Source organism: Neophocaena asiaeorientalis, unplaced genomic scaffold (genome assembly GCF_003031525.2).
Source record: "Neophocaena asiaeorientalis asiaeorientalis breed wild unplaced genomic scaffold, Neophocaena_asiaeorientalis_V1.1 scaffold171, whole genome shotgun sequence".
Classification (NCBI taxonomy): domain Eukaryota; kingdom Metazoa; phylum Chordata; class Mammalia; order Artiodactyla; family Phocoenidae; genus Neophocaena; species Neophocaena asiaeorientalis.
This window is the reverse complement of record NW_020174013.1, coordinates 12,096,363-12,117,106: the sequence shown is the minus strand read 5'-3', so window position 1 is coordinate 12,117,106 and position 20,744 is coordinate 12,096,363.

Genomic DNA, 20,744 nt, shown 5'->3' with positions numbered 1-20,744 from the left:
ATTTTTTTATTACTGAGTAGTATCCCATTGTAGGGAATTTTATTCATTCACAAGTTGATGGACACTTGGGATGTTTTGGGCAATGATGACTAAAGCTGCTTAGACATCCATGTTCAGATCTTTGTATGGATAGCTTCAATTCTCTCAGGTAAATACCTAGGAATAGGATTGCTGTTGTGTTGTATGGTAAGTATAGATTTAACCTTATAAGTTAAATCATTTTCCAAAGTGGCTGCACCATTTTCATTCCTACTAGTGACACATTAGGGGTCCAGTGTCCCACAACCTGGCCAGCACTTGGTATTATCAGTTGGTGTTACAGCTGTTGTTTTCATCTCAGCCATTTCTGTCCAGCATGCAGTGGTACTCATTGTGGTTATTATTTGCATTTCTTTAATGACCAAAGTCTTTGTATTTGTTTGCCATCCTATCTCTTCTTTGGTAAAGTGTGCTTTTGCCCATTTTTTCCTTGATTATTTGTCTTGATCAGAGGCGAAGAAGAAACTACAGAAAGAGGAGAGTCAAAGGCTGATCCTTTCTTTGCCTCTCTAGAGTAAAAATTCAGAGAGGTTCAGCTGAGCCTGGCCAACCACAATACGGACTGCATAACTGGTATTCTGCATGGAGTATTAAGTAGGTCATAGCAGCTTAACCTTGGGAAACACAAACTCCCCGAAGTCACCTGGATCTTGCAGAGATATCTGCACTCCCATGATCACTGCAGCATTATTCACATTAGCCAAGATATGGGAGCAACCTAAATGCCCATCAATGGATGAATGTTTAAAGAAAATGTGGTATATACATACAATGGAATATTATTCACCTCATAAAAGAAGGAAATCCTGCCATTTGTGACATGGATGAATCTAGAAGACATTATGCTAAATGAAATAAGCCAGTTACAGAAAGACAAATACTACATGATCTCACATATTTGGAATCTAAAATAGTCAAACTCATTAGAAACAGAGATTAGAATTGTGGTTGCTATGGGCTGGGAGGTGGGAGGGAAGAGGGAGGTGGTGATCAAAGAATACCAAGTTTCTGTTATTTAAGATAAAGAAGTTCTGGAGATCTACTCTATAAAACAGGGCTTATGACTAATAATACTAATAATATCAATAACATTTAGCAAAATTTAAAATATTGTATATTGCATATTTTAAATTTTGTTAAGAGGGCAGATCTTCTGTTAAATGCTCTTACCGCAAAAGGAAAATTTAAAAAAGTGGGTGGGAGGAAACTTTCGGAGGTGACGGATAAGTTTATAGCACTGATTGTGGTGATAATTTCACACATGTATACCTCTCTCCAAACACATGAGATTATATACATCAAATACCTACAGCTTTTGTACATCAATTATACCTCATTAAAATGGTTTGAAATAAAAGTAGAAGAAAAAAATGATAAGAAATCTAAGGTGTTCCAGAAGAACTGTATAGAGGAAATGGAGGAGAGAAAATCACCAAGTAAATAAGAAAAGAAAAATTAGCAGAATTGAAGGTCAAGTCTTCCCGATTGAAAAAAAGCCACTGAATGCCAATTAGTCTATTTCTTGGTTCAGCAGTGAAAACTACCTGCTGAGTGACAATAAGGTAAACAATGAAAGTTAACTTAAACAGAATTAACTACTGGGAAAATGGAGAGGGTGAAGGTGGAAGTATTGGTCTTGGTAAGCGTGTCAAGTTCTCCTCTTCACAACTGGCATCTTGGGGAAGATGGCTCTGGACCACCATGTCTTAGGGTTAACCTAGATCATAATAAAAACAGGAACAATTTACAATAATGTGCAACTAGCCAGTAATCTACACCTTGTAATTTCAGAAGGACTAGTTTTTTTCCCCTAATCTGTCATGGATTAACATGTGGTCCTACCTTACATGACTAGTATGCAGATCACATCACCCACTGATGTGCTGGAGCTGGCTTGTGCTAGCCCAGGAGAGCTGATTGTTAAATTTTCAGCATTTGACATTACATTGGTGGCTTGAAATCAGCCATGATGGGAGTATTTACACCAGAAATCAGAAAACACTACAAATCAAAGTGAGGTTTTTTTTTGTTGTTGTTAGCTTGTTTCTTCTAGAGAACCCGTCTACCTTACACCACTACAAACAATTCACCATGTAAGTCTAAAAACCCATAAAATGATCTACACCCTGTTCAGTGGGATGAGAGCAACAATGAATCATTGACTGTCGCAGCAATACCAAATTGCTATAGAAGTGTCTAAACGCTTTCTCTCAATTTTTGTACATACCTGGTCTCAGGTAGCAAACGGTTTGCAGACTGACCCTGATTTCTAGGACACATTGAGCAGCATTGCTGTAGAGTATGTAAGTTCTCCCCACCACCCTTAACTCAATTTCAGCTATCTTAATATATTTCTTTGTAGTTCCTATGTTATCACACTTAATAAAACTTTAACATGTGCCCGAGGTCAATTTGCCTAAAAAGTTTTACTTTAAAAATATTTCATAAAATTAAGAAAATTAAATGAAATAAAAAAACTGAAATGTTTAGGGAAGTCTCCAGCATACAGTAAGTGTTCAATAAATATATCACGAGTAAATACTATTGATAGATTATGGGCTGCTTAATGTTTTTTGTTTTTGTTTGGTTTTGGTTTCCTTTTATACGTATGCTCCTTAACACTTCGCAGGATGCTCGTCTCTTCATATGTGTCCAATATTTATTGACTAAATTAATGATGAACAAATAAATGATTGTAATGCTTGTCCTCTTAAACCTAATATAGACACTGTTTCTACGTTGAAAGCAAAGCCACAAGGGGTGTTGGAGCCCAGGGATTTTGCAGACAGACCTCAACCTGCACAAATCCATTCTGAATATTTCCAAGCAAGCTGCCCATTTCCTGAATTTAGCCTTATGATGTGACGAAAGAAAACAACATGAGGATTTGTACTGAACTCAAATCTGAACTGAAAAGTAGTCTTATTTGACCCTCTGGTTTTTCCAAAGGAGGATGAGGTATGCAGGTACAAGGTGGAAAGTGACCTGGGCCCCACTCATCTCACTTGCCAAGTGAGAAAACTGGAGATTTTCCTTGTATCTCTTAAATTCTACTATCTTACATGGCTAACCAATTGATTGTGCAGAAGAATTCTTGCTCAAGAATAAAACTTAGCTGTGCTCTGTGCCATGAAGTAAATAACATCAGAGTTTTTTTGATTAGAGGAAATGGATTAGATTTGCTGGTTTCTTAGTGTCATCAGGAAAGACTTTATGGAAGTGGGGCTCATTTGACACATCTGACTCAAAGTTTGTGGGTGCCTGAGTATCTGGTGTTTCTCTCTCTGTTACCTTCTATGCCAGCCATCTATCATCATCAGGAAACAAGGTGCTAACTACCACGAGATTCAAGAAGTAGGACATGTTTGCAAAAAATATTTAGGGCCAGACATTTCAATGGCAACTGATGAACCACTGGAGGAATGCCATTCACCAAATTCAAGAAGGCCAAGAATTTGGCTTATAATTCATATATGAAAGCCATGGTTCTTCCTAGGGGTAAGACAGGAATAAAGACGCAGACCTACTGGAGAATGGACTTGAGGATATGGGGAGGGGGAAGGGTGAGTTTTGACAGGGCGAGAGAGAGTCATGGACATATACACACTAACAAACGTAGTAAGGTAGATAGCTAGGGGGAAGCAGCCGCAAGGCACAGGGATATTAGCTCGGGGCTTTGTGACAGCCTGGAGGGGTGGGATGGGGAGAGTGGGAGGGAGGGAGACGCAAGAGAGAAGACATATGGGAACATATGTATATGTATAGCTGATTCACTTTGTTATAAAGCAGAAACTAACACACCATTGTAAAGCAATTATACCCCAATAAAGATGTTTAAAAAAAAAAAAAAAAAGAAAGCCATGGTTCTTAATCTCTTTGATGAAATCCATGGGCCCTTATCAGAAGGTATTTGGGCCCAAACTTTTCCATTAAATTTAAGCAAGTTCATAACCCTCAAAGCTAAACAGGTGACCCAGATTAAGAACCTCATATTTGGTTAAGTTGGGAGAACCTGGGGTGGCTTCTACATCAGTGTCCCTTGTTTGGGTGAAGAGTTTGAGCTAAGGCAGGAGTGATTTCTGTGTGCACAAAAGAGATGGGTGGAATGGACAAGAAGCATGGTCTCCTATAGAACTGGGTGAGCCAGGCTTATACATAGGGTGATTTGTGAAAGACTATCCACCTGGGAGAGAGTTAAGAACCCTGGAACGTAATTCTGCTTACGCCTCCAAATGTCTGGGTGTTGTCATAATATTTTCTTTGGCCTTAGTTGTCTCATCTGAACAAGGATGGAAATTATCCAAGGATTCAGAAATTCTTTTAACTCTAAAATTCTATTATTTGGAGGTTCAAGATATGTAAAGAGTACAGGAAAGACACACATAATGGAGAAAAATTTTATGCCAAGAAGATGAACTTTGCAAAAGTTTGCCTGAGGGCTAAATTTCGTATTCAGCATCACTGTGTTATAATGAGTCCTCAAATTATTTTTCCTTTTTTTTTCCCCTAGAAGAACATCACTTCTATCTCTTCCAGCAATCATTATAATCTCAATTTAGGAAAATACAAACAAACAAACAGTAGAAACCTTATACGGTACATCTACAATTCAAACTGTCTTGGATGAGACTGAGAAGGAAAAAAGCAATATAAACTTCCCAGTTTAAGAAGCCTATAATTAAGTCCATAGCCAACACACCGGCCAGCCTAGACGAGTCAAAGCAGTTCGTTTGAAGTGCAGAGTGCAGAAGGATGACCACTAATTTGTGCTTTTCTAACTTGGCTCTTTGATTTGAATTTCCAGATTTAGAACTAGATCTGATTCTCTGTCTTCTAGTCTTCGGCTCCAGCCTCAAACTCCAAATCAAAAGTTCTATGTTTCAGAGGTGCAGTTAAAAGAAAACTGTTAGGTAGGTATCAGCCAATCAGAAAGAAAACTTTATAAGAGTTCCTCTGGCAAAACAAACTAAAAATAATGGTTTTGAACTTTTCCCTAACTGTGTAAAGAATCAGGCAAACTTTTTCACATTACTTGGCTTCTCCAAAAGATAATACCAGGGTTAACAAGAAGAATGGACTCACATAGTTGACTTGAAATTCTATCCAGTTGTGGGTGTGTACAGACCTCACTGCTATAAACAATAACTTAGGCTTAGATTGACATTGCTTTGTCTTCTGAGAAACTCAGACCCTCTCTTCCCTCATATATTAGCCTTGGAACTTTAGTGAACTCAGTATTTCAGAAAATTTAAAATAAACAGGCTTCAAGTCCATGGAAAATAAGTATATCAATTAAATTTGTCTACCAGGTACCCAGAGTCATGATCCATTCTGATCTTTAACCTTGCCCAGCCCCTCTGGGACATGGTAACTGGGATTGGCCTCTCTTCATATCATTACTAAATACCCAGTGTTACCTTCTCCAAGGGTATGCTTACTTACATAAATCCATCTTTTAAAACCAGAATATGGGGAAAAAAATGTTACCATTCATCTAATATTTACCAAGCATTGCCATACACATTACCTCATTTAATCTTCACAGCATCTCTAAAAAATAATATCTTATAGGGAACTATATCCCAGTGAGACTAAATTACTTGTTCAAATTCTCTTACTTATTAAATAAAAGAACTAAGGTGCAAATCCATATATTCTAACTGCAAGTACATACTTCTTCCTTCTGGATCCAAATGTCTCCCTATACTATTGGGGCTCTCATCTGCAAAGAGTAGAGACTCAAGAAATCTTTAAAAGATGGGGCTTTAATTAAGGAAGTAGAATATTAGGATCGAAAATAGTTTGGGGTACTTATTCTCTCTGCATCTCTCACAGAACCCATGATTTCCCTCATTGAATGTTTTCTTCATGTGTGTCTCCTCCAAACTAGAAAATCTTCCACAATGTTCCCATCAAAAGTCTATAGACCCCTGACTTAATTAGCTAGCTAATAATCCAAACTCTCATTCTTATAATGACTTTTGCACCAGGACACCTATTGACTTACTGATTAGCCTATGGGTGGGCCACCTTTGGGGAAGTAACCACTCTTGGTCCAATCAGTGGCAGCTCCTGAGCAAAATTTCTTTCCTTGAGCAGGGGGTGTGGGTAGAATTGTTTCAGACAAAAACACATATTGGACACAGAGAGCAATGACTGCCATGCCTGTGTTCACTAAAGCTTTATTAGAGACATGATAGCTAGAGGAAGACAGGGCATCTGATCCCCCTGTGTCCCCTGACATCACACATGTGCACAGCTAACCATCTCTATGAGTGCTTCCAGGCAGCCTGTTTATATAAGTAGGTTAATGGATGACCTCACACCCTTTGCCTTTGCTGTATTCTGCTTTTTCCTCACCCTGGAGACCCTTAAATCATCTATGCACTTAGAGCACATTTGCCATATCCATAACACAGACATTTTTAATGTATGAGCTAATTAAACATAATATATAAGAACTGATCGTAAAAAAACCTTTTATTGATTTCTCTGTTGCCATAGGGTACCATTGTTGTTTTCAACCAATATACTTTTATAGTCTTTGCCTGAAAGCTGTCTTTGATTCATGTTGCTCTGATAAGTAAACCCTCTCTTATTATCTAATGAATACCACAAATCTAAAATGCTAATGATTGGATCTTTATCTTGATAAATGATAATATTTTGAGAAATTAGATCAAAATGTCTGATTCTGCTAGATTGATAAATGGACAGTTTATCTTTTCAAATGCTCACAACTGACTCATTTCTCTCTGAAGTTATATATTCTGACTCTAAAATCTTCCCCTTTAAAAGTGGCATTCCATGTATAACATGTGTGAGGTATTCCAACATATCACGTGGTGTGTGGACAAGTATCATCTTTAGCAGTTCCTTTTGTTTTATTTCTTGGTTTATATGCTTAACTTTAATATCTCCTTCTTACCTTTTGCTTTTTCTAGTTTTTGGTATAGCGAGCTTAGATCATTTGCTTTCACTGTTTTATTGTTATTGTTGTTTGTTAGTTTTCTACTGTATGAATTCAAGCCAATAACTGATAGCAGCTTTAGCTGCATTTTAAAAAGTTGATTTGTCATGCTATAGCTATCATTAGGCTATAGGGTTTAAAATTTTAGTTTTTTTTTTTAATTGAACTTTCCCTAGTAAAAAGCGTATTTGAATTAAAGAAAAATGGGATTTTTTTGTCAGCTATGCTTTTGCTATCAATTTTAAATTTTATAGCCTCTGATTGGGGAACATGTTCTTCACATCCTCTCTCCTTCCTCATTGAGTAGTCTTAGCTTCCTTCTCAGAAATCATTTGACCGTATATGCAAGAGTTAATTTCTGAGTTCTCTATTCTATTCCATTGGTCTGTATGTTTGTCTTTATGCCAGTACTACTCTGTTTTGATTACTCTAGTTTTGCAGCAAAAATTTAAATCTAGACGTGGAATTCAACTCTTTGTTCTTTTTCAAGATTATTTTGGCTATTCAGGGTCCCTTGGAATAAGAATTTTGGAATGGATTTTTCTATTTCTGCAAAAAAAATATTGTTGGGATTTTGATAAAGATTCCACTAAATCTGTAGATTGCTCTGGGTATTATCAACATCTTAACAATGTTAAGTCTTTCAATCTGTGAACAGAGATGTCTTTATTTACATTCTCTTTAACTTCTTTCAGCAATATTTTGTAGTTTGCAGTGTACAAGTCTTTCACCTTCTTGTTTAAGTTTATTCCGAAGCATTTTATTCATTTCAATGCTATTGTAAATTGAATTGTTCTTCTTAAATTCCTTTTCAGATTATTCATTGTTAGTGTATAAAAATGTAACTGATTTTTGCACACTGATCTGTGTCCTACTAATTTACTGAATTTGTCTGTTAATTACAACAATTGTAGGGGGAATATTAGGGTTTCTGTATATAAGATGATGTGATCAGTGAACAGAGAGAATTTTACTTTTTCTGTTCCAATTTGGATGCCTTTTATTTCTTTTTCTTGCAAAATTGCTCTGGTAAGAACTTTTAATACTATGTTGAGTAGAAGTGGTAAAAGAGGGCATCCTTGAATTGTTCTTATCTGAAAGGAAAAGTTTTCTTTCTTTCCCAGGGCTTGCTCTTTGTTTGTTCTGTTTGTTCAGTTGTTGTGGGATGGATCTGTGCCAAGAGTCAGACTGAGGTGTAAACTCACAGGCTTTTCAGGTCTTTTCTGAGCCTCTGCCTTTCCCTGGGATAAATGGCGTCCTAACTTCCCCCTACGCATGCAGTTGGTTTTGAATGTCCTGATCTTTATATGTCTGGCTCCCAAAAGAAGGAAAAGGGGGAAATGAAGGCGGGGAAAAACACAGTGCTGGCCCTTTAGCCGCTGGAAGCCGCTTCAGTCAGCGTTTCAAAAATAATTACATCAGATACATTCTGCCAGTATGGTTAGGTAGGGGAGTATGATTAGGAAGGGGAGACAGATTCCCGCCACTTCTTATTCCACCATCTTCGCTGATGTGTAAGACTTACAGTTTAAAAATTCAATTAATTTTTCTACTTTTTTTGTACCTCAGGTGCAAAGATTTTGATTAATTACAATTCTTGGTTCATAACACATTATAACATTTTCTATGCAGGACACTCTTTTATTTGCTGGTTTACCTTTTTCTGATCTATCTATATATTCTCTTATTTATATACAGTATAGTGGACACTTTGGAGCCTTCCATCCAGTGCAAGACCTAGAAAATTATCAATAACTTGCATCTCCTGATATTTTCTTTTTCTACTCCTTACTATGTGGTCTAATATGTCATCAATTACTGTGACTATTATAATTTCAAAGGTTGAAGTTTTTGTGTTTACTGATTTAAAATTTTATATTTAGCTTTTAAATTGAATTTATTAATTGTGTTATTCCAGTGTTATTTATCCTACCTTATTACTTTTTTTGCTTGATCTAACAGTTACCAAGAAGGCCATATTAAAATCTGTAATTGCAATTACTAGTTTATCTATCTCCCCATAATTTTGTCAATTATCACTTTATATTTGAGTCTGTGGGGGAGCTTGCATATGTTTTATTTTGATTTATTATTCCAGTTTTCCATTTCTGAGTATATAACAGTAGATATATGCCTTTCTCTATCTATATAACTGATAATCTCCCTTCATCTAATTTTGTCAGAATTATTTCATTTCTGATATGCCTGGTATATCTTTTCCATTCTTTTTTTTTTTTTTTCTTGGGCCCTGGATTCTACCTCAGCCAGTTTCTGATTAAAACTGAAGTGGATTTAGCCCCTACCTGGCTTCTGAATAACTAGGTTTTTTTTTTTCCTTGCTTTTTATTTCTATAATTAATTACTTTTAATTGACATTTATTATGCATTGATTTTCCAATTATACTTTCTTGGAGTCTTTTATTTTTTTTTATTTTTTACATCTTTATTGGAGTATAATTGCTTTACAATGGTGTGTTAGTTTCTGCTTTATAACAAAGTGAATCAGTTATACATATACATATGTTCCCATGCCCAGAGGCCAGACCATCTTATTCTGAAAGTGTTTCACAATGTTTTTATCTTATTTGGTAAACTTGTTTTGAAGCACATTAACCTTTGTTTCCCTTTTATGGAAATTCTAAGATTCTAGGGAAGGAAGGAAGTCTCTACTTGTTCTCCAACTGGTCTAAAACTAGATGTCAACTTTCTATTACTTGTACTATAAGACATCTTTATTTGCAATTAATTGATTACATGCCCCTTTCCTTCTAGTATTTGAGGGCAAGAGTCATTTCTGCTTTTTTGTGTCCCCAGTGCCTGGACAGTATTTGACACCTACTGATGACCTGATATGGGTTGAATATTATGGCTTTTATGAAGGCTAATAACCTGGAATCCCAGCCATCAGGAAGCTTAGTGTTTAGCAGAGGTGAAGAAGGGGAGACACCTGGATTGATCTTTTTTATTGATTCTCAATGGTGCAGTAAATGAACCCAATTTATCAAGGGTTAAACACATGAAATACATCCATAGTTTCAGAATGCCAGTAAATGGAAGAATGATCTATTAGTTTCCAACATTATTGCACTGATAACTAATGCAAAGCTAGCTTTTCAGCTGTGTATTAAGTCCTTTTCTTCAGCCAGGTATCACTGTACTTAAGCGCTTCCCAAAGCAATTGCATTTTTGTTTCCGCTTTTAATACCAGACCGTTAATCCCCAAGTTCTGTTTGGAATAAGGTGATATGTGTGAACCTTGGCTTAGGGATTATGATAGTTAAAAGCCTACATTTAAAAAGGCAGATGCAAAATGGGATTTCATTTCTCTGTGGTATTAGGCTTTTTAAGTGCCAAAAAAATAACAATCTACAGAGAGGAATTTTTCAATAAGAGCTGCAGCTCTGATATTTTAGTCACAGTTGTCTCCAAATCAGCTACAGATATGAATCTTGTTGGAGTAATGGTAGTTCAAGAAAGATATTGTATAAAATTGATTTAAATCATTTGACAGTATGTCTATATTCTGTAGTCAATAAAAAAAGAGCTTCATGGGCCAAGGAAATGATTGCTACAAAGCACTTGTGCCTCATCCTTGAAAATCATCATGCAGGACCTTGTTGTGTAATGTTTTGGCTACTCCTTCCCCAGCTAGCTTGGCAGCCCACTTTAATCAAGCCCATTTACTTGATGTACATGATGGGAAAAGTAAAGTTGACTGAGAGACATGCATTTGAGACTGACTGTCATTGATATGGAAATATTTTTGCATTTATATGGAGAATGAAAACTTTTCTATCAGAAGTTGGCAGATTTTTGATATTTTCTAGGATGAGGGAGGACCCCACATGGTAACACAGACCAAAGTCTCTTTTCTTGAGACAGGTAAATGGAACATTAAACTTCTTTGTGGCCCAGACCCTGCAGTAGAGGACAAACACGTAAATTTTCTTAACAAGGGAGGTGGACATCATCTCTTTGTTATAGGCAAGTGCATGAGGCCCAGGGAAGCAAGATCATAGACAGAATCAGTGTCACTGGTGAGATCTGATCCCAGACTGTGCTTTTCCTTCCCATTGCTGATTCCTAAGTGACCCATGATTGAGGGACAGTTCCTGCTTTCAGTAAATCAATATATTAAAATCCCTGGCTACTGAACAATTTAGAAGGTGCCTTCATAGTGCCAAAGGATTTCCTAGGAAGTCCCTTTAAATAGTCAGCACATAGAAAAGTCTAATATTTAAAAAATTAGTACTAAAAATATTAAGTGATTTACTTTAATTTGCATTCACCATTCCAATAATATTTCTTTATTTATCAAGTACATGTATATGAAGTATTTATATATATTTATATATGATGCATTAATTCTGCACAATTCCCCTGTAAGATGGATTCTATTTTAGCCCCATTTTATAATCGAGGGAACTGGAGCACAGAAAATAAATGAATCTCCTAAGGTCATATACCTAGGAGATGTGAAGGCAGGATTTGAACCCCAGTTGTCTGAGTCCTGAGCTCACGCTCCAAGGCAATACACTATTTCTCTGTTGGGGAGAACATATCCTTAACCTGTGATATGATACCATGAACTTCATTCCTTTGACAAATCATTTTACTGATGGGTTATGGTGAATTTAATTTCAGACAGCTGTTGATCGAGAGTTGTCATTTGCCCATCACTTTACTGGGTAAGGACGTGTAGAATAATAGAATATATGTAGTTACTGTCCTTGTGGAAATTTTAACCTATTTGAAGAGATTTCTTGAATTCTATCAGTGTATCCTAAATATGAACACCTATCTATTGAATTTCAGTGTTGCTTTTTTTCACTATTCAGAAAATGTTTTATTTGAAATACTACTTTGCAATGGTTTATACATTTTTTAAGCTATCCTACGCCAGAAATCTGTTTTTGCAGTCATAACTTCTATTTTAACTAGCTTAGCTTTTTTGTTTTTTTCTTTCAAGTTTTAACATTTGAGAGGTCTATGATATTCCTGTTCTATTTCACACCTTTTTAGAACTTTGGAAGGAGGGTAATCTCAATTGTACAGGAATTCTCAATTAACTTGAAAATCATGTTGCTGTATTCCCCCAAATATTCAGAATTCAGTGAGCTGAATGGGGAAGAAATCACACCTTCTATATTCATTTAACCATTCCACTAAGGTGTACGCTCTTGTGTCCATTCATTCGAGGTTTTTTGGTGTTTTGTAGCTGCGTTGGGTCTTCGTTGCGGTGCACGGGCTTCTCATTGTGGTGGCTTCTCTTGTTTCAGGGCACTGGCTCTAGGTGCATGGGCTTCAGTAGTCGCAGCATGTGGGTCCTAGAGCACAAGCTCAGTAGTTGTGGTTCACGGGCTTAGTCACTCTGCAGCATTTGGGATCTTCCTGGACCAGGGATTGAACCCATGTCCCCTGCATTGGCAGGCAGATTCTTAACCACTGCACCACCAGGGAAGTCCCATTCGAGTTTATTTTTAACCCTATCAATAACACTTGAAGTTTTCTTTCATTAAATTTCTCATTAAAATATTACTGAGATAAATTTTTTCAAGTTTGAGAACTGAAATATTTATTAATTAAAGTATTTACTATGTTTTTGAAATTACTCATTTTATATTATTATGCTATATTTCACAAATTTCCTCAATTTTTAGTAATCTTTCTGTTTAAGCCTGTTTTTTTCTTATAAATATCTTCATTACATATGTTTTTAAACACTCCTCTAAATGCATCAGTGTTATTTTTAGATCATGAAGAAAGTGGCTCTCCATGCAGCTTAGCCATGCTTATAGGTTTCCCAATATTTCAGCCTGGTTCAGTGAGCTTAGGAAACTCCCACCAGAATGCAGAGCCCAAGATACACTTATTTCCCCTTTTCCTCTCACTGCTATTTCACAAGGAAGAAAAAAGAAATTAAAAAAAAAAAAACTTGTTAAAAAAATTTTTTTTTACCATAATTAGATATAAACTTGAAATGTATATAGAGAGTTGAGTACAAGAAAGTTATTGCCTTGGCGGCTTCTAGAGGCTTCTAAGTTGTTGCTTTCTTCTCTCCAGGGGCCTCAAGGATGGTACCAGAGGATTTGCCCCACATGTTGGGTCCTGTGCTGCCTACACTGCTTTTCTTAGCCATCAGGCGGTGGAGCGTTCCCAGCCAAGCTTCCCAAGCTACAGATTGCTTTAGACGCTGCTGGTGGCTGTTCCTCTCCAGGGAGGCCCATGAGTGGGTGCAGGGAGTTCTGCTGCTTTATTATCCTAAAAGGAGAAGTATCTCTGAGAACCTGGTATTCAGATGAAACATGCCATGCGATGCTGAAATGCTGATCTAAATATAAAAGCACTTTAAAGTTGTAGGGCATTAAGAACACCTGCAGGCACTGAGTCCTCTTTAATCCTGTGGCTACCAATCTTCATCATTTTGTGCTTGGACTATTTTGATAGGATTTGGGTTGTTCTTCCTTTTTCCCACAATGCCTTGCTCCAATTTTGGGAGGGGATCTCAATCAGATAAATTCCCTTCAAACTACAGTTTTCAGCCTGCCAGTCTTCAGCACAAATGTTTTCAGTGGTTCCCTATTATATACGTAGAGTAAAATCCAAATTCCTTGCCATGCCATGTAACTCCCATGAGTTCCCTCTGAGAATGTTTACTCCAGCACATTGGTTCTCAGCGAGGCGCAATTTTACCTCCAGAGGGCACATTTGGTTGTCATAGCTTTGGGGGGAGGGAAGTTATTGGCATTTAGTTGGTAGAGATTAGGGATGCTGCTAAATGTCCTATGATACCCAAGACAACCCCCCTTAAAAAATTACGGTCTCAAACATCAATAGTGCTGAGATTGGGAAACCCTGCTCTAGATAAACGGGGCTGCCAATTGTTCCTGGAATATTCTGTGCACAACTCCCTACCATACCACCTCAGTTTTCCACCTTTAATTCTAAAGTATAACTCCTGCCTTGACTCCTACCAACTCCCTGAATCCTTTCCAAATGCTCCCTCCCTCTTCTGAAATTTTATACTATGTATTGGTCCTATTCCTGTGTTACTTTTCTTAAATGTTTTATTTTCCCAATTGTATTATACATTTTTGAAGTACAAGGAATCTGTCTTTCATATCCCCCAACAGTACTTATCACAGGGCTGTACATATAATACGGGCTAAAAAATATTTGTTGTTTGACTGGACACAGGGAAAACAGTTCCTTGTGATGGTGGCCTCCCTTTATAGCCATGTAGCTCCACTTACTATATAAGTTGATTACTGCTACTGCAGTCATTGCATTCCTAATACGTAGACTAGAGCACAGTTCCTTTGTTAAAAGACACTGACAGTTTTACCAGGCCCGCAGCTCAAGGAAGCGTAATGGAGTATTAGTGATCAGGTATGGACCCGTCTCTTTTTGTCACGCCTATTGGCTTGCTGTTATCCTAAATGAGTGGCCATGTGGAACAAATCACTAACGTGAAGGACAAGGCAAAAATTACCAGGAAAGAAAGCATGAAATGGTAAAAGTTTTATTTTATCTAGAATGATATGGAAATGTTTCATCTGATGCCAGCCTGCTGTTTTAAACAACTTCAGCCTCATTATTTAGAACCACTAACATAACGTGTCTTTGCAGTGGAGAGCTTGCTAAGTCGACTCAAAGAACACATTAGCATGATCCTGTCTTGGTCTCTGCCTCTCATACAGATAAATGGTGTAATGTAATTTAATTTACCAAGCACGTATGGAGCATCTACTCTATAGAATGTACATATGTACAGTGCCTGGCATTGTGGACGATATGAAGATGCTCTCAGAGAACTCACAATCCAGTGGGGATGAAAGATAAGACAGGTGAATAGCAGTAAAACGGAATTCTGTGAGCACTCCAGGGATAGAGTAACCAGGTTTAGCAAGTGGTTAGCAGTGTCACTTTTAAGACCCTTCAAAAAAGAGATATAGGAATGCTTTGTTTGTAATATCCTTTTACTTTTTTTGTTGAGGTATATTAGTTTTCCATGGCTGCCATAACGCACTACCACAAACTTAGAGGCTTCAAACACCACTAATGTACCATGGTATAGTTCTGTAAGTCAGGAAGCTGACATGGGTCTCACTGGGCTAAAATAAAGCCATTATCAGGGCTATGTTCCTTTCTGGAAGTTCTAGGGGAGAATCTTTTTCCTTGCCTTCTCCAGATTCTAAGCTGCCCACATTCTTTGGCTCATGGACCCTTTCCTCCATTTTCAAAGCTAGCAGTGGTAGACTGAGTCCTTCTTATGCTTCAGAGTTCTAACCCATTCTTCTTATCCTCTTCAACTTCTAAGAGCTGATGTGTATAGATCGGGTCCGCTCAAATAGTCCTGGATAATCTCCCCACCTCAGTGTCTTTAATTACTTCTGCAAAACTCCCTTTTGTCAAATAAGGAATATATTCACAAATCCCAGGGATTAAGTTGTGGACATCTTCAGGGGGCTATTATTCTCTTTACTACATAATACAAAACATACAGGAAATTGAACAAATCTTAAGCATACAATTTGATGAATTGTGATGTATCTACACCCTTAGAACCACAACTAGGAAAACATATAGCACACTTTCAACTCTCTTGTTTTCTGGAACTTCTTGGTGACCCCTTCTTGTCCATATGCTCATCCAGAAACAATCACTCTTTGACCTATATCACCAGTGATTAGTTTTGCCTGCTTTTAAACTTCATATAAATGGAATCAAGCAATATGTACTACTTTTGTGTTGGGCTTCTTTTTCTCAATACTTTGCCTGTGAGATTAATTTGTGTTCATACAACTATAACAATAATTTATCTTTTGTATTTCTGTGTATTATTCCACTGTGTGCATATACCATATTTACCAATTCTCCCACTGTTAGGCATTTATTTTGTTTACAGTTTGGGGCTATTGTGAATAAAGATATGATGAACTTTCTTTTGCATGTCTGTTGATTCTCATGCATACATATGCTCAGCTTTAGCAGATACCACTGAAGAATTTTCAAAGCAGTTGTAACAATTTATACTCCTACCAGCAGTAGAAGTTTCAGTTGCTCTGTACCCTCACTGACAAATCATATTATCGGACCTCTCGATTTGGGGGCTTCAGGTAGGGTTATAGTGGTATCTCACTGCAGTTTTACATTTGCATTGGCTTGAGGACTAATGATGTTGAGCACCTTTTCTCATGCTAATTGACTATTTTTATATTGTCTTCAAGTCTTTTTCCCATTTTACTTGTAGTTCAGTCATTTGCCTTTTAAAAAAAATAACTTGTAGATGTCCTTTATATATTGTGAAAAGAGGTCTTTGTCAGTTATATGTATTGCAATGTATTTCTCAACTGTGACTACTGTTTCACTCAATGATAACTCTTGGTGAATAAAAGTTCTTAATTTTAATAGAGACCATTTTATTGATTGATCAATTGATTGTTTTTACTTTTGTAATCTGTATTTTATTAGGCTTGACATTTTTGTGAGTGAATATTTGGAATATATAAGTTGAGTGCCAAGTTACTACTTCCTGTATTGAATTAAATGGATTATCCATTTTAACTCATCTGTTCTCTGTGGTTTACACTAGGGTATGTTTATGCGCTGCTTTTTATAACTACGTAATGATACAGACCATTTTAGAAATTATTTTATGGTTAATGTTTTTGAGTTATATTTTAAAAATAGTTGCCTACTCCAAGGACATGAAGATATTCTCCTATGTCATCTTCTAGATGCTTTATTTCTTTGCCTTTCACACTTAGGTCTGTGGTTCACCTCAAATTACTTTTTTGTATGGTGTGAGGGAGGCATCACATTACATTTATTTCTAGTATGAATATCCGTGTAACTCAGCACCATTTATTGAAAATGCCATCCTTTTCTCCCTTGAATTTAGTGACAACTTTGCTTTAAATCAGATGATTATAGATATGTGGGTATATTTTTGGACTCTCTATTCTGTTCCATTGGTCTATACGTCTATCCTCTTGCCAACACATCACAGGGACACTAGGACCAAGAATGCCAAGTAGTGAACTCTCACCAATAGTACTTTCATTGGTTAGAACAACCAACACATTTTTATGATAACTATTATAATTATTCTACCCTATGCTAAGGAGATCTTATGTATCAATATTTACATTGTAAGTTACTTGAGGAAAGCAATTTTCCTGGCTGTTTTGTAATTGCCCATTTTATACCTAGTAGACAGTCAATAATGATTGATTATATCCAACTTGAAGTTTCTCAACTAATAGATGAAGAATGATATTTTTAGAATATTTAAAAGGCTGGAAACTTGTTGAGAAACACCCTTTAAAACTTAGACAGATTTTAAGTAAACCAAACAACAATTCTCTAATTAGGCTCAAAGACTGAGACTCAGGAAACTTGGAATATAGTCCTGGCATTACAGTTAAAGTTATTCTCCATAAGGTCAGGCAAGTGGCTTAGTCTTTTATGTTCGGTTGACCTTATTGGTAAGAAGAGAAAAATAATACTGTCATAATACTTCCACCTTACAGTACTACTGTGACACTGAATTTAAAACAAACTTGAAGAAGAAAAGCTTGATGTGCAAAGCTAAGATGTTATTTAAATATATATGTACATATGTGTGTGTGTATATATGTATATATACACAATTCACCATAAGTTCACATTTCTTTGTGAAATTATTATTGATATATATGGCGAAGATTCTAAGACCCTGAAAGATACTAAATAAACTAATTTTAAAACAAATTTAGAGTTCATTGTGTTATAGTCTTTAAGTGAAAACTAATCTTAAAATTATATTATGCATATATACAGCAACTCTCTATTAACCAGAGCCCTGCCATCATTAATCTGGCCAGAGAAACGAGTGTGTGGAATAGTCACAAATGCTGACGTTGTTGAGTCTTTCTGTGGACTTCTCTGATTTAACTGAGTACGCACATAAATTCAGAATCATGGTGGTTAGAAGAGGTACAATCTAAAAAATACTTACATGATATAACACAGAGATACAGTGCTCAATAAATGTATGAATAAATGAAAAATTTCTCCTTTCTCCGTGCTCCCGAAGTTCTATACAGTGTGAGTTGTGTATCTTATTGTGATCATTTATTTACATGCTGTTCCCTCCTGGGCTGTGAAGTCCAGAAGAGTGAAAGCTCCTTTAATCATCTGGAGTCCCCAGTGCCTGACACATACTTAGATACTTCGAATACATCTCTCAGCTAATTCTGATAGACTTCTCACAATAACTTCCTGGTGATTAGGGGAAAACATGACCTCCTTTAAGGCTTTGACAAAGACAATCCAGGGCCAGATGGGAAAGCAGTAATTAGCATATTGTGTTGGCCAATGCGTGTTTGCACACAGGTGAAAGGGGATTGACAGGAGGAGGAACTCCCCCACAAACGTAGGAAAACTATGAAGAAATCAGTTCTATACAGAAAGACTGTCAGCTTCCCAGCATAAACAATTGACCCCAATACCTCTGGATATGAGTTCTGAACTAAATGAATATTCATGGCCATGCAACAGATAATATGGGCTGTTTCTGCCATGATAATGAATTTCTATCTTTTATGCATCCTATCCATTAGGATGGATTAACCGGCCACTTGTCTAGCCAAACTGGTCTAGGCATTTGCTCTCTTTTTAACGTTGGCCAAAATGTTGATGTAGTGTCTCTGCAGATGAAACCTGCCAGCATTGTGGGATTGTGGCTTAAAGGACTATGCTATATAGCTGACCCTCTTGATGGGAATGATGCAGCCCAGAATGCTTTCCTTTCTACCCCATGTTATTGACTTGCAGTGAAGGTGGAACAATGCCAGCTGAAATCAAAAGAAACTGAGAGGGCTGGGTCATTTTTCAAAATTACCATTTTCTGCAGACACCACTAAACATGGCTTAATTAATGGCAGCTGGGCAGGACCAAGTGGGATGAACCTGGATTCCCTGGGATAAGTCAGTGTTTTACATGCCCACTGAGTGTCCAATTAGGCCCAGAGCATGGTGTCCAAAGGATGCAACATTGGTGTTTTTTCAAGCAAGAGGCTAGCACTAGAGGAACTTAAAACGAATGTTAGCTGATGATAGTAGAAGTACAGAAAATGGACCTGTCCCACTTATTAAGCACCTGCTCTAGGCACTATATACATTATTTAAGGTAAGACTCATAAAAACTTTTTGAAGAGCAATATTATTATTTCTCCAATGCAAATATTAAAATGAGGTTCAGAGAGATTAAATAATTATTTCAAGCCCATACTGTTGGAAAGAGATTCAGAAATATTTAAACCAGGTACATCTGACACCCCAGGCCCTCGCTTACATCACTGTACTGTTCTGAGGCTTGGAGTGAACTGAAAAAGAAAGGGGTATTTTAGAAATTTAGATCAGTGCTGCCCATACAAAAGCCACTGCTTTTTTAGAGGGAGGCCTTCGAGATGGCAGAAGAGTGAGACTTGGAGATCGTCTTCCTCCCCACAGATACAGCAGAAATACATCTACATGTGGAACAACTCGTACAGAACACCTACTGAACGCTGGCAGAAGACCTCAGACTTCCCAAAAGGCAAGAAACTCCCCAGGTACCTGGACAGAGCAAAGGAAAAACAGAGACAAAACAATAGGGACAGAACCTGCACCTCTGGGAGGGAGCTGTGAAGGGGGAAATTTTCCCACACACTAGGAAGCCCCTTCACTGGTGGAGACGGGGAGGTGGGGGGCAAGGGAGAAGCCTCGGAGCCACGGAGCAGAGCGCAGCCACAGGGGTGCGGAGGGCAAAGTGGGGAGATTCCCGCACAGAGGATCGGTGCCGACCGGCACTCACTAGCCTGAGAGGTTTGTCTACTCACCCGCCGGGGCGGACGGGGCTGGGAGCTGAGGCTCAGGCTTTGGTCGGATCGAAGGGAGAGGACTGGGGTTGGCAGCGTGAACACAGCCTGAAGGGGGCTAGTGCGCCATGGCTAGCCGGGAGGGAGTCCGGGAAAATGTCTAGACCTGCCTAAGAGGCAAGAGACCCTTGTTTCCGGGTGCGCGAGGAGAGGGGATTAAGAGCGCTGCTTAAAGGAGCTCCAGAGACGGGCGCAAGCCGTGGCTATCAGTGCGGACCCCAGAGACGGGCATGAGACGCTAAGGCTGCTGCTGCCGCCACCAAGAAGCCTGTGTGCGAGCACAGGTCACTATCCACACCTCCCTTCCGGGGAACCTGTGCAGCCCGCCACTGCCAGGGTCCCGGGATCCAGGGACAACTTCCCCGGGAGAACGCACGGTGCGCCTCAGGCTGGTGCAACGTCACACTGGCCTCTGCCGCCGCAGGCTCGCCCCGCACTCTGTGCCCCTCCCTCCCCCCGGCCTGAGTCAGCCAGAGCCCCCGAATCAGCGGCTCCTTTAACGCCGTCTTGTCTGAGCGAAGAACAGACGCCCTCCGGCGACCTACACGCAGAGAAGGGTCCAAATCCAAAGCTGAACCCCAGGATCTGTGCGAACATATAAAAGAAAAAGAAATCTCTCCCAGCAGCCTCAGGAGCAGCGGATTAAATCTCCACAATCAACTTGATGTACCCTGCATCTGTGGAATACCTGAAAAGACAATGAATCATCCCAAAATTGAGGCGGGGGACTTTGGGAACAATGATATATTTATTTTTCTCTTTTTGTGAGTGTGTATGTGATTTTGTCTGTAAAGCTTGGTTTTACCATTTGTCCTAGGGCTCTGTCTTTT